Genomic DNA, 12,113 nt, shown 5'->3' with positions numbered 1-12,113 from the left:
TTGATTGCAAAAAGTTCCCGGCGGCTGCTGGTTACGGGAGCGGCGTTGCTCTCTCAAACTTGGCCATGCACGTCCCTGGGTGTCCCCTTCTCTGTCCGGCCTCGTGTGACTCTTAAAACATCACAAGATCCACTACAAGCTTGCCCCTCGCAAACCATTTGGTGCAGTTAAAGAAGATTTAAGAGTGTCAGGCAGCATTATTAATATTTTTCTTTTCTTTTTGAGCCTCAGACACTCCTTCGCAAAGGCACAGGCTCCCCAGAAGACACGTTTGATCTGAGTTTATTACCCATTTATTAAATCGGTCGCAGTCAGACACAGTACCAGCTGGAGCCTCCCCAGCACCTCCTGCACCCGATCCTGGCCGGTGCCTGTAGCTGCCCTTTGGTCTCCGTGTGAGTCTTGCCTCTTCCTGCAGAACGGGAGGCATTGCTCCTGGGAAGATGGCAACAAATGAGCACAAAACTCCTTGTTCCTGAGCAGGGCAGAACGTTTAATCAGCTGGATTGATTAATGTGGCTTCATCGATCCACTCTGTTAATAAATGAGCATGGATAAATCAAACATTCTGATTGGCCCGGCTAGGATTTATTTGAATTACTGCAGGGTGGTGTGGATAAATTTTAGGGTGATGGTGTATTTTTCCTGGGTGATTGGGGAGGAACATAGCCTTGTGGTCCCAAACCTGCCCTTTGGGGGCAGGGGGGGATGTTCATGTCAGGCCCTCCTGTGACCTTGTGTACAGCTTGGTGCTGTGGTTTTCAGCAGCAGTGCAGGCGTGGAGACCGGTCTGCCGTCTGCTTGGAGTCTTTGATAGCTTTTTGATCAGGTAAGAGTGAAAAGCCATTTTATGAGCAACAAGGATCTGAGTTTGCATAGCCCATACTTTCCCTCCCTTTTCTAGTACTAACATAATACTAATAAACAAAGAAAATTTTCTAGTAATAGTAATTGTATAGTGTATAGCACCTTCTGAAGAACCATGTGGCCTGGCATTTAAAAATAGAGGAACCCAAAGTGAGGGCATGGTTGGGAGAGCAGAGACCAGCTGAGCTGCTGCGTTGCCTGTGAGTCCTCCTCCTCGGAGCCCCAGCAGATGATGGAGAGCCGTCGGTGGAGTCAGCCCACCCCACTGCATCTCCCAGGGGGCAGGTGGTTGTGTCACCTCCAGCCTCTCACCCAGGAGCACGGGTGCTGATGGTTGAGCAAGGCTTTGATTCAAGCATCCCGCCTGAATTGCTGCCAAAGTGCATTTAATCCCAAAGCTGCTCTTTGGAACAAAGTGCCCTTGGTAATATCTACAGACTTGCAGACAAGTGTGTAACATGCTTTTCCAGTTGAACTAGGCCAGGATCACAAATATCTATTCTCACTTTTTTTTAGGTAGTAATGGAAATTTTACTCTTCTAAGAGAACGCATCTCATCCTGGAGTCAAGATAGATAGTCCTTTCATTTTGGGAACCAGTTGGTAAAAACCCCAGCTCTTAAACCAGGCCCCTCTCCCCCTTGAGCGCTTTCGAACCCTCCAAGTAGACCTGCACCCCCGTGCGAGGGACAGCCTGTTTGCACATGGCATTTATTTCCTGGAGAAGGTGTTCACGTGTGAGTATGGTGATTTGTGTTTCAAAGCTTGATGAGGCAGTCTACAATTAGGAGTAGAGGCAGCTCATGCAGACAAGCTTTATATTGTCGCTCTCAGTATTTCCCTTGAGTACACAGAGTCAAAGTACAGCTTGTAATACATATATAAAGCTGGGGACGAACAGCAGCTTTCTGGCAGCAAGTATGCTGGCTTTGTTCTGGGTCGATGCTCACCCCATTCCCTTCTGCCATGCTGCTCGCACCTCTCACAGTTTTAGCACCAGGTGCTGCTGCTGGGAAGCTCCTCCGCTTGAAGTCTGCTCTTCCAGCAGCATGCAGACATGTGAAATTACAGCGTGTGTCATTATTTCTAATTGGTACAGCTGGGAAAAAGTCCGGAGAGTGTGACCCCCTGACCTCTGTTAAGTTTTAAGCACATGCTGCTGAGTCAGAAAGACCCAAAAATGTATTACTTGAAGGGTTTCAGAGTGGGCTTTTTAGGATAATCTTGGCATTTATGCCACATCTTAATGCTTGGATTTTACAACGTGTTGTTCTTTATAAGTGATTCCCACAGGTTAATTGTGCTGTAGGAAGAGATTAATTAACTTTACGAGAGTCACCGCCCCTGGCAGTGGGAACGGGCACTGCTTCTGCTGGCTGGGAGGGCGGGAGGGACCACGCCGTGTCCCTGCGCTCGGCTCCCCGGGAGGTGTGAGCAAACCGGGGGCCACGGCCCACAGGACAGCCCTGCTGTGTCAGCGCGCTTCAAACCGACCGGTGTCGTGATGACCTTATTCCCCAGCTTCCTCCTACTCAATCCCCTTTTGCTCTGGTTTTGTTTTTGAGGCCCTTGTCAAATAGTGAGTAACGCCGCCCCTTGCCAAGGCAATCACTGGCCAGAAGTCCTCTTTTAATGAGGACTGCAGGCAACAGCTCTCAAGTGCTCGTGGCCGCACCAGGAGAGGAGACCCAAAATGCAGGTGGCTGGGGATGTGCCTCTCCTTCCAGAGTGGTTTTTCTTTCAGCACACCTGAAGGACAAGGCGATAGCACGGAGGTTGCAGTCCAGCTTGAGGTCACCGGGGTGTGGGGTGGTGCATGAGTAGCTGGGGAACATAAAATGCGAGCAGGCGAGCCAGACAGGCAGCACGAGGTGAGCAATGGCCCATCCAAGGGAAGAGGTGGCTTGCAGGCATCCCTTAGAGCTCCCCTTGGAGACACAGAGCAAAGCCTAGCAGGGCATTTTAGGATTTTGGGCTGCCTTCCCCCTGCCAGAGTTCAACGCCGCTATCATAGGGATGGCACAAGCCACCACCCTGGTGTGTTAATTCAATACCAGTCTGTTGTCTCAGGGTGGGAGACAAGTGAGACACCTCTGGAAAACCTGAAACCGGACTTTGAGTTTCTCCCACAGCTCCCAGCTCTCCCCCTGCACACCCAAAAATTTCCTGCAAGCCCCAAACCCCTGATGTTTTGACACCCCAACATCAGCCATCGTCCTGTGCTGCCGCAGCAAGGTCCGGTGCTTGCGTGGGCCAATGCTGCTGCCCCACACATTTGTTCAAACCCCTCACCTGGCCAAAACGTCAGCCTGGCACCTGGGTGTAATCATAGATGTACTCAGAGAGGTCTTTTTTTTTTTTTTTTTTTTCATTTGTTAATAGAAAAATCTCTGCTCTGCTAAGAGACGGGATCCTGAGTACAAAGTGGTGCGTGCAGGCAGCAAGCACAGCGTGTTCTTGGACAGCAGCATGCAGGTACATGGCTCTGCCCTAAGAAGAGCAATTCAGAGTTAGGATTTACCTTGGCATTATTCAGTGCCACCTCACACACAAATTTAACCTCTCCTCAAGCCTAAGATTTCCTGCTATATTTTTTGGAAAGAAAGCTGCTTAAAAAAGTATTTAAAAAGTATTTTTCTTTTAAAGTTTTATTTTATTTTCTCTATTTCTTTCTTTTCCTCTTTTTCTTTTTCTTTTTTTTTTTTTTTCCCCTTGTCTTTTCCTCCTTCTTCTTCCACTTCTATTCAGGATCTGGTTCACCGGTCCCATTACAGAGTCAATACACTCAGAGTACTCCCTTTACACTGGTTCAGCTTCTCTGGCTAAATAGCCATCCCCTAGGTGTGTCTGGTTTAGAGACCTTCTGATACATTTCACTGCTGATGTGGCAGGTCCCAGGACATCTACAGCAAGGTTTTTCCAGCAGAGGTACTGCCGGCCCTTTGCAAAGCCCCCTTTGCAATAGCAGGTGCGTGTTGGATGCCTGTGCCTAGCAAGAGATATTAATCCGAAGTTGTGTGTGCGTAGGGGAGGGGGGCTTGAAGTGACACATAAATGAGGAGATTTAACAAAACACAGGTGGAGGGGTTGTCTGCTTTTTGCGAGTGCACGGGAGCAGAAGAATAAGCAGCGTGGAAGCTCTGTAAGCTCAGGCGGTGTTGAGCTCAGAGGGTGAAGGTTTCTGTCCCCTGAGCAGAGCAGAGGGATGGCAGGGGCAGAAAGGGTGGCTGGGTCCCACAGGGGACCAGTCCCGGGTACGACCCGATTCCTGCGCACACAGCACGTCTGCAGACCTGCCTGTCCTGCCCATGACCCTTCTGCATCGTGGGAGCTGATGGAGCGCTCATGTCCCATGCTGGAGGAGGGGGTCCTGGGACACCCACCTCCCCTGGGCTTTCCTCCAACACAGGCATCCGCTGACTTCCCATCTCCCTCCCACTGCTAACCCACGGTTCCGTGGGTGTCCCTCTGGTGTCTGTCAGTTGAAGAGACATTCAAACAGGAGGAAATCAAAGGGAAAAAATTATTGCAATTTAAATTTTTCCCATAGAAAGCCCCTTAAAATTTGGGGTCATGGGCAGAGAAGGGAATTCCATATTCAAAACAGGAATTTTTCTCCTCCAGAAAAAATATGCCACTTATAGGATGCATTTCTTTTTTTTTTTTTCTTTTTTATATGAGGCATTTTCTTTTCTACGAGCATGGAACATGATTTTCTGGGAGGAGCCACTGTGCATTGACAGACATGGATGGTGGGATGATGCTGTGCTCGTTGGGGCGTTAGCACATTCAGCTAGGACCTGGGAGATGCCTCCACCCAGGAGAGACCCAGGAGAAGATGCATCCTCCCTCTGTCTGTGTTTCTACTCCTGAAAAGTGGAGTCAATGGTACTGCCTTTCTATCCAAAGGGCTTCACAGTGGCTTGTTGTGACATACTGGAAACTGCCATTAGTAGCACGTCCATAAAGATGTGACAAAAGCCACAGGGACATTTTTTTTTTTTTCCCCTGCAAGGTTGCGCTGAAGTCCCACCAAGCAGCCTAGGAGGATGACTTTAGGAAGGTGCTGTTTGCTTTTCCTCCTTCTCATCAGCAGACAGGACACGAGGTGAGCGAGACTCACGCTCTGTGCCAAGTTGATGTGGCAGTTATAAATAAATACACGAAAACAAATCACTTGTCCGGAGGCCAGCGTCTGGGCAGAAGACATTATCTCTGTCCACAGCCTTCATTGCACTGTGAAACAGTAGAAACCCCTTCAGGTCTTTGCTTTCCTTTCCTGACTCCTGTGCCAAGATTTTGCTTCCCCACTGGGCACATCCAAACCATGGACGTGGTTCACACTTTCCTCCCTGCTGGTTCCTGGCAAAACCAGCCCAGAGGGAAGAGGAGCTGGTGTGGCAGGGTGATGGCTGCCGTGCTTTGGGCTCCCTCTTCCCTTTGGCCTTCAGGGGTACGAAGGCTTTGCTGTGCAGCTTTTGTTGGTGGGAAGCCAGGCCAGCCCTGCTGCTCTTCCCATGCAGCGTTCAGCCCAGCACTCTGTGGTGGCCCTCGCCCAGCCAAAGCACTCGCGGGCTCTCTGGGTACCTCTCCTGTTTGCATCAGTATGTTGAAGCTCACGGCCTGTTGCTGGATTGGTTGGAGGTCAGTTGCTGACGGGGCGTAGACGTGTGGATCACATAAACCTGGTTTTGTCTGTACTGCAGCGCGTCTGCCCCTGCAGTGTCCATGCCTGCAATTTCTTGCTGTCACCAGCCAGACGGCCACCCTTCTGGCTCTGTCCCCGACCGGTGTTGCCATCCGCATGCAACACCAGTGTGACCACGCTCTCTCTCTGAGGTGCGCAGCTGACGAGGTGGATTGTCTCTTCCTACCCTCAGTGCTTTATGCATGTTGTACCAGGAAAAAGGAGCAAATGCCTCTGCTCTCCCCCAAGGGTGCTTCAACCAGGGGAGGAGAGGTGTCGCACCAGTTTCACGTCTGAGACGTGGTGCCAGTAGGCAGAGGAGGCTCGTGAACATGGGAGAGCTTCAACCAGAGGAGCCTGCCCCTGCAAGAGGCATGTTTCTTTTAAGCCACAGGTACTCTGTGGCCTTTTATTTGATCCCACAAGTGCATTTGTGTCCTCTTGTGCTCTGCAACGCTAGCATCCCCAAAATACCTTAAATTCCCCATCTGGGGCCATGCCCTGAGACTTCTCAAAGCTGGGAGCTGTGTTTGTTCCTGGCATGTTAGAAGGTCCTTGCTGGGCTGTTTTCAGCTGGATTACAATTTCCAGATGTTGAGCCAGGCAACAAGCATGAACCCGGCTATGATTATACGTGGAAAGTGAGAAGAGTTCCTTTAATCAGGGATCGCACCACTGCAATCTGTTGGCGGTGGAGTAAGACAAGATGCATGTCCCTGTTTCACTGCGACCCTTCTCACCAGGTTTTCTAGGTCCTGAAGAAGTTTCTTGTTAAGCCCCAGCTCCTGGAGTCATGTCAGTTTGTGCCCAGCCAGACTTTCAAGAGAGGCATGAAGGTATCTGGACCTAAAGGCAGTTTGGGGATGGGAAGAGGGTGACTGCTGCGTCTAGCATGGATGGAGAGGGTCTAGAGGAAAGAGGTCACTATACTTTTTTCCTTGCCCAGATTGGAATGCCCTTTCTTCCAAGTTGTATGTAGCCCTGATTTTGTGGGCAGGGCAGTGGGAGGCCACACTGCATGGTGAAGGATTAGGTAATTTCCTTCCCTTCTCCTTTTGGAAGGTGTTTTGATTAGCATAACCATTGTGTTCCCAAATTAGCTTGTGTTCCTGGCTTTGCCCCTAGGCTGGCTTTTCCTGTTACAAGCCTGCTCTGGCACAGTGATACTGCTTTCCACGCACCGTGACATCCCACTTTGCAGCTTAAGTTGGGATGGATCCAGCTACACTCAGTCTACCAGCTGCCCAGCCCGAGTGAGCTCAGGCTGATGCTGAGGCTACAGAGAGCTGGTCCTACAGTCCTGCTGCATCCCCAGTGCCTGGGGCAGCTGGGTGGGAACTTCCCAACAGCCCAGGCTTTCATGTGAGGCTTGTGGGATGAGGGGCTGAGATCAGGAGCAGCCAGGACAAGAGTGCATCTCCTTCCCTGCCACCGTGGCAGCAGGAACATTAACTTCTGGCACAGGCTGAGGTGCACAGCTCCGGCATCTCAAGCCATCCTGGCTAGATGGGTCTGAGCCTGCCTAGCACATCCCTCTGCCAGTCACTCAGCTGTTTCTGCTTTCCTTCTGCCAAGCCTAGTTCTGAACTGAAACAATGCAAACTTCTGGGGGAAAATTAAGAATAGAATGTGAGATATTTTCCAAGTGCCAACAAGATAGATACACACACACACACACACACACGAGTGATTAATCAGGGGCTCTTGAGTGCCGTGGAGAGCAGGGGCTGCTTGCAGAGCGGGTCTGGTCGGGCATGCAACTGAGAAGCTGAAATTACTGGTGTCTCTTTGGTGTCATGCCTTGTCCCCAGAAGATGTGTCCAGGTGTCCAAAATCAGCCGGTTAACACTCATTCACTGCCAGATGAGCCATGGGAGGTGGACCTTCGTAACCCTCCCTCTGTGGAAATAAGTCTGTTTAAGTAAATTCTCCAAGAGAAAAGGTTTAAGTTCTGCTTAAAACATCTCCAAAGAGGGATGGAGGAACTGATGAACCACAAATACTTGACTTTGCCCCATTGCAAAGCACATGTCATCATGCCTTGAAATGGCCTGGAGCGATGTTCCAGCAGATTTCAGATGGACTTACACAGTGGGAGCCCTGTTATGGCCAGGAGGGGAGAAGAAAGGATGCCACAAGAACGTGATGTTTTGATGGGGTCAGCCGGCAGTGCAGAAAGTAGCTGGGGAGAAAAGAAAGCGGTTATCTTTTCAAAACCTTCATCAGCTGATTTAACCCCACGGTCCTCATCGACACCGTCTAATTCTGTGACAGTTTCATTGTTGGTGGGCCCAAAGACGAAGTTGTTGACCCTTTGGCTTCTGGCTCCCGTTGCTGCAGCCTGGAGTGGCTGGGAAGGGTGGGGGTAGGCTAAGCTGAAGCACAGCTGTGCTCCTCCTGGCTCTGCAGAGGTGTTGGCACAGGAGCAGGGGCTGACCAGTACCCTCCAGCTCGCGCGGCCGGGGACTCCGCTGCCGGGGACGGTTGCCTTGTGACGGCCTTTTCATCAACACGCGCGCTGCATCGCGGCTGGGATTAGGGGCTCCGTGCTCACACTCCCCATGTGCTGAAGGAGCGCAAGGCCCCACCAGGTGCCTTGTTTTGCGAGTGGAAAAACTGTGGTTTGGTGCCCACTTGTTTCCCTGCCAGCACAGACTCAACCTTTCGCTCTTCCCTAGCATGCTTCCCATCCTGTTCCCTCTCAACCTTAATTCTGGTGAACTGAGTAGCTAAACTCTTGGTTTCCTTTATAACTCCAGGACTCCGTTACCCAGTGGCCCTTGAGCCCTATCCAGCAGCTGCTCCCGGAGGGATTTGCTTCCTCCCTTGAACATGAGCAACTAGAACTGCAGCTACCATCCAGAAGAGGTCCAAGACAATGCCACCAGGAGTCCAAAGGGACTTCTAGGATTGCAGCTTTCTCTCTTGTGCCTTGAACTCCCCAACCCAAGCACGCTCAGGGCCTTCTCTCCCACAGCCCCTTCCTGCGCAGGGATTCCCCTGGGCTTCATCGTGTCTCTAGGTACACAATCTTGCCCTCGGGACTGCTGAATTTCATCTTGTCCGCAGGGTCTGCCTGCACTGCTCATGAGACCTCCACCCCTTCTCTGAAATAGGAGAAAGATCGTCCCCAGGTCCCGCACGACATCCCAGCTGACCAAGAGCAATTCTCCTCCTATATAGCTGTCACTCCTATCTCGGAGGGAGAGGGCTTGGGATTCATGTCTAGTCACAAAGTTGATTTGCAAGTCGCAGGACGTTACCGCCAACTACACCTCCAAAGCTCATGTGTGCCATGTCAGCACGTTCCTCCAGCTCACAGGAGATCCCCAGGCTAGGAGCCACCCGAGGAACATGACTTCCACCAAAATCCAGCCATGACTCCGAGGTAGCTCTGTCCTAGCGGAACATGAAGCCCCTCTTCAGCAGCACTGCAACTGCATTTTTTCCACCGGAAAGGCAGGCTGGGTGGGTGCACCTCCTTGGCTAAGTGGCTACCAGCTGCTTGGAGGTTGGTAGCACCATTGTGAATGCCTTGCTGGGGAATAAAGCTGAGGCTTTAGGGAGCTGTGTGGGCCTCCTGAGGGATGCTCCCAGCTCCCACCCCGTGACTCCCCAACTCGCACTCCTCCCACCAGCATTTGGGGCATCTTGTTGATGTAAATTGTGGAGCAAAGCTGTGGGGGTGAGGAAACAGTGGAATAGGGTTCTAAGGGGTAGACACTGTGAGTGCCCCTGGAAAAGTGTTATTTTACAAACAGCCAGGGCAAAGCCCAGCTGCTGAGACACAGAGTTTTAGTGTCCTCCAGGAACTGGGCTGTCATGCTGGTTTCTGGCTGCCAGCCCACTGAGTTCGGGGTATCCTACAGGTCTTGGTTCGTATTTCATATTCAGGCAGTATTTTCCAATACCACATGGCGTTGAGTTGAAAAAGGGAGAGGCCATGGAGGACCCTTCTCCAGAAGCAGATACAACTGTGGCACGGTGCGTTTTATAATCCAAACCGCAGAAACATGGGTGAGGAGGGAGGGGAACGATCCAGAAGCTCTTGCCACCGCCTCCCTGCAGTTGCACCGCAGCCCTGCAGCATCCACCTCCAGTTTCCATCGCTGGAGCGGAGCAGCTGCTTACCAAACCCAGACCAAACCCAGGGATCAAGCGTGGATGTGGGGCTGCTTGGAGGATCAGCCCGGCCAGTAGACAACACAGCATCACGTCCATAGTGCAGGTAGCAGCCAAATCTGGAGCAAAGGATTCCTCTGCTCTTGTTCCTACCATTTTTTTTGGCATATTTCTGTAGCAGTAGGTATCCCACAGTGGGAGAGAGGGTGGCAGGCACCTCTCCACCTCCCCAAGGGTTTGGGATTGAAATGCACCCCCGAGCCTGGGCAGAGCTGAGCACTCTCCTGTAAGAACACACAAGCCTGCGTGCTCAGGCACAGCCTGGCTGCGGATCTCACGGGGATGGGATGAGGCACTCGGTCACAGTCCCAGATGGTCCCCCAGGCAGGATTTCGTGGTCATCTTTGCATGGCTGAGCCTGGACCTTCAGAAGGAGCAGGGCTGTGAGGGACCTCAGGGAGTCCTGCAGACCTTGCGGCAGGGTTTGTTTGACGACTGCTGTGCGGAGCTAAAAATACCCCAGCGATGGTTATGAATTTAAGGATAACTAATACATCCAGTGGAAGGATTTGGAGCTGTTCCAGGGCTGAACAACAGCTTCTTCACCAACAGCCAAAGACTTGTGGATGCAAAAATAACTAGGAACTGAAAAACTTGAGCTGGAGCAAGGGATTTTCAAATCAAACCCAAGAAAAATTTTCTAGTGGTGAGGACGACCGTGGATAATCGCCAGCATTTTGGTTGTTTTAACAACAGGGTACACAGACCTCTGGATTTGGGTTGGATGCTGCCTCTGGGCAGAAGTTAGGAGAACTAGTAGTTAGGGAGAACTCTTCAATACAGAGTGAAAGCAAATTATACTAATGATACAGGATCCAGTGGCCTGGATCAGCAGTGCACTTCAAGAGTCAAAGGGAAACACCATGGTAGGAGGTATAGGCTTGATGTCTCAAAAGGTGGGGAGAAGGACCCAAAAATAGACCAACTGGAGACCGTGGGTGCTGGGAGGAGTGCTGTGGGGTGAACCGGCCATGAGCCATGTAGATATCAGTGAGCAGTGGGCAAGCAAAGGTTTCAGACATCTGTCTGCAGACCTGAAACACAGCTGGGGGAGGAGCAGAGGGAGCCATCCTCTGAGCACACCCATGCCTTGGTGGCAGAGGACACCCAGGCCCACGCCCCAGCTCTGCCTGCCCGGGGCTTCACCCCATGCCGCGCGTTTCCCCGCATGTGTCACTCTCTCTGGCTCGTCGCTGTTCCACACCGAAGCAGACATGCAGTTATTCATTTGGCCAGGGATGGTAAGGGCGAGCCCACCTCCCCGAGCTCCAGGTGCTTGTGTGTGCCAGTCCCTGACCCTGCGAATAACAAAGTACTCAGGGCAAACCGCAAAACCTTGGCTAAGAGACCTCAAGAGAGCCTGGCCCTGCATCTCCCCTGTTGTGGCAGGCAGGAGATAACTCCCCCAGCTCTGGGGGATGCTCGCAGCAAGGCGGGTGACTGGGCAGGGGGCCCAGCTGCCTGCTCCACTGTGGCTGCAGCGGGGGAAACGGGGACCCGTGGGGCTTGGGACATGGGTGCTGTTCAGGCCCCACAGTCCTGCTTTGGAGTGGTTCAGCTCGAGAAGGTCCTCGGTCGGCTTAACCAATTGATGCTCCTGGGAGGACTGGGGCAGGGCTGGATCCCAAACCTTTTGTCTGAAAGGCTGAATGTTGGCTCGTTCTCTGCCTACAGCCATCCTTTGCATTCGTGGGTCTTGCCAGTCCAGCTCCTGCCTGTGCTGGGGAGTCCTCCCCTGCCCAGTTTTCCTGAAGCATGTAGAAACCCCAAAAAAGTCTCCAAGTTCTCATGAGTGCTGAGAATAGAAGTGTCTGTGCCTATTCCAGGTCCCTCCGCAGAGGCTGTGTTGTCATAATTAGGCAAAACGTTTCTCCATCAGTGGATTTTTCCCTCCTCTTCCATCAGACCAGCCTCCATGAAGCAGTCACTTATTCTCCTTGCCGTTGTGCTGAGGCGTACCAGGCTGCGGGCAGGACCTGCTGCCCGTCCCCAGCCCGGCCTCAATAGCGCGGCTTGTTCTCTGCGCAAGGGGCCACAATGTGCTGGCAGCTGACGTAAATCCCGGTGAGGCCACTGCGACCAGCCCCTGGTTGCCACCCCCTGAGAAGGTCTGGCCACCGAAGTGCGGTGGCACAGGTGCCCCAAGCACCTACAACGGGCTGGAAGGAGAGAGGCGGCAGAAGCCTGCCCTGTGATGTCCAATTATCACTCCCTCCCAAACAAAATAAATTCTTGCTCGCTAGTACCTAGCGAGTGCAGAAGCCGGAGTGTGTGCCACAATGTGGCTGGGGAGGAGCAGGAAAGGGAGAGAGATGGCTTTGAGCTTGGCTGAAGACGTGGAGGCATGGGAGGCATACTCCCGCTCAAGCCCTGACCTT

This window comes from Tyto alba, unplaced genomic scaffold (assembly GCF_018691265.1).
Source record: "Tyto alba isolate M040663 unplaced genomic scaffold, T.alba_DEE_v4.0 Super-Scaffold_16, whole genome shotgun sequence".
In the NCBI taxonomy this organism is placed as follows: domain Eukaryota; kingdom Metazoa; phylum Chordata; class Aves; order Strigiformes; family Tytonidae; genus Tyto; species Tyto alba.
This window is presented reverse-complemented; position numbering follows the sequence as displayed.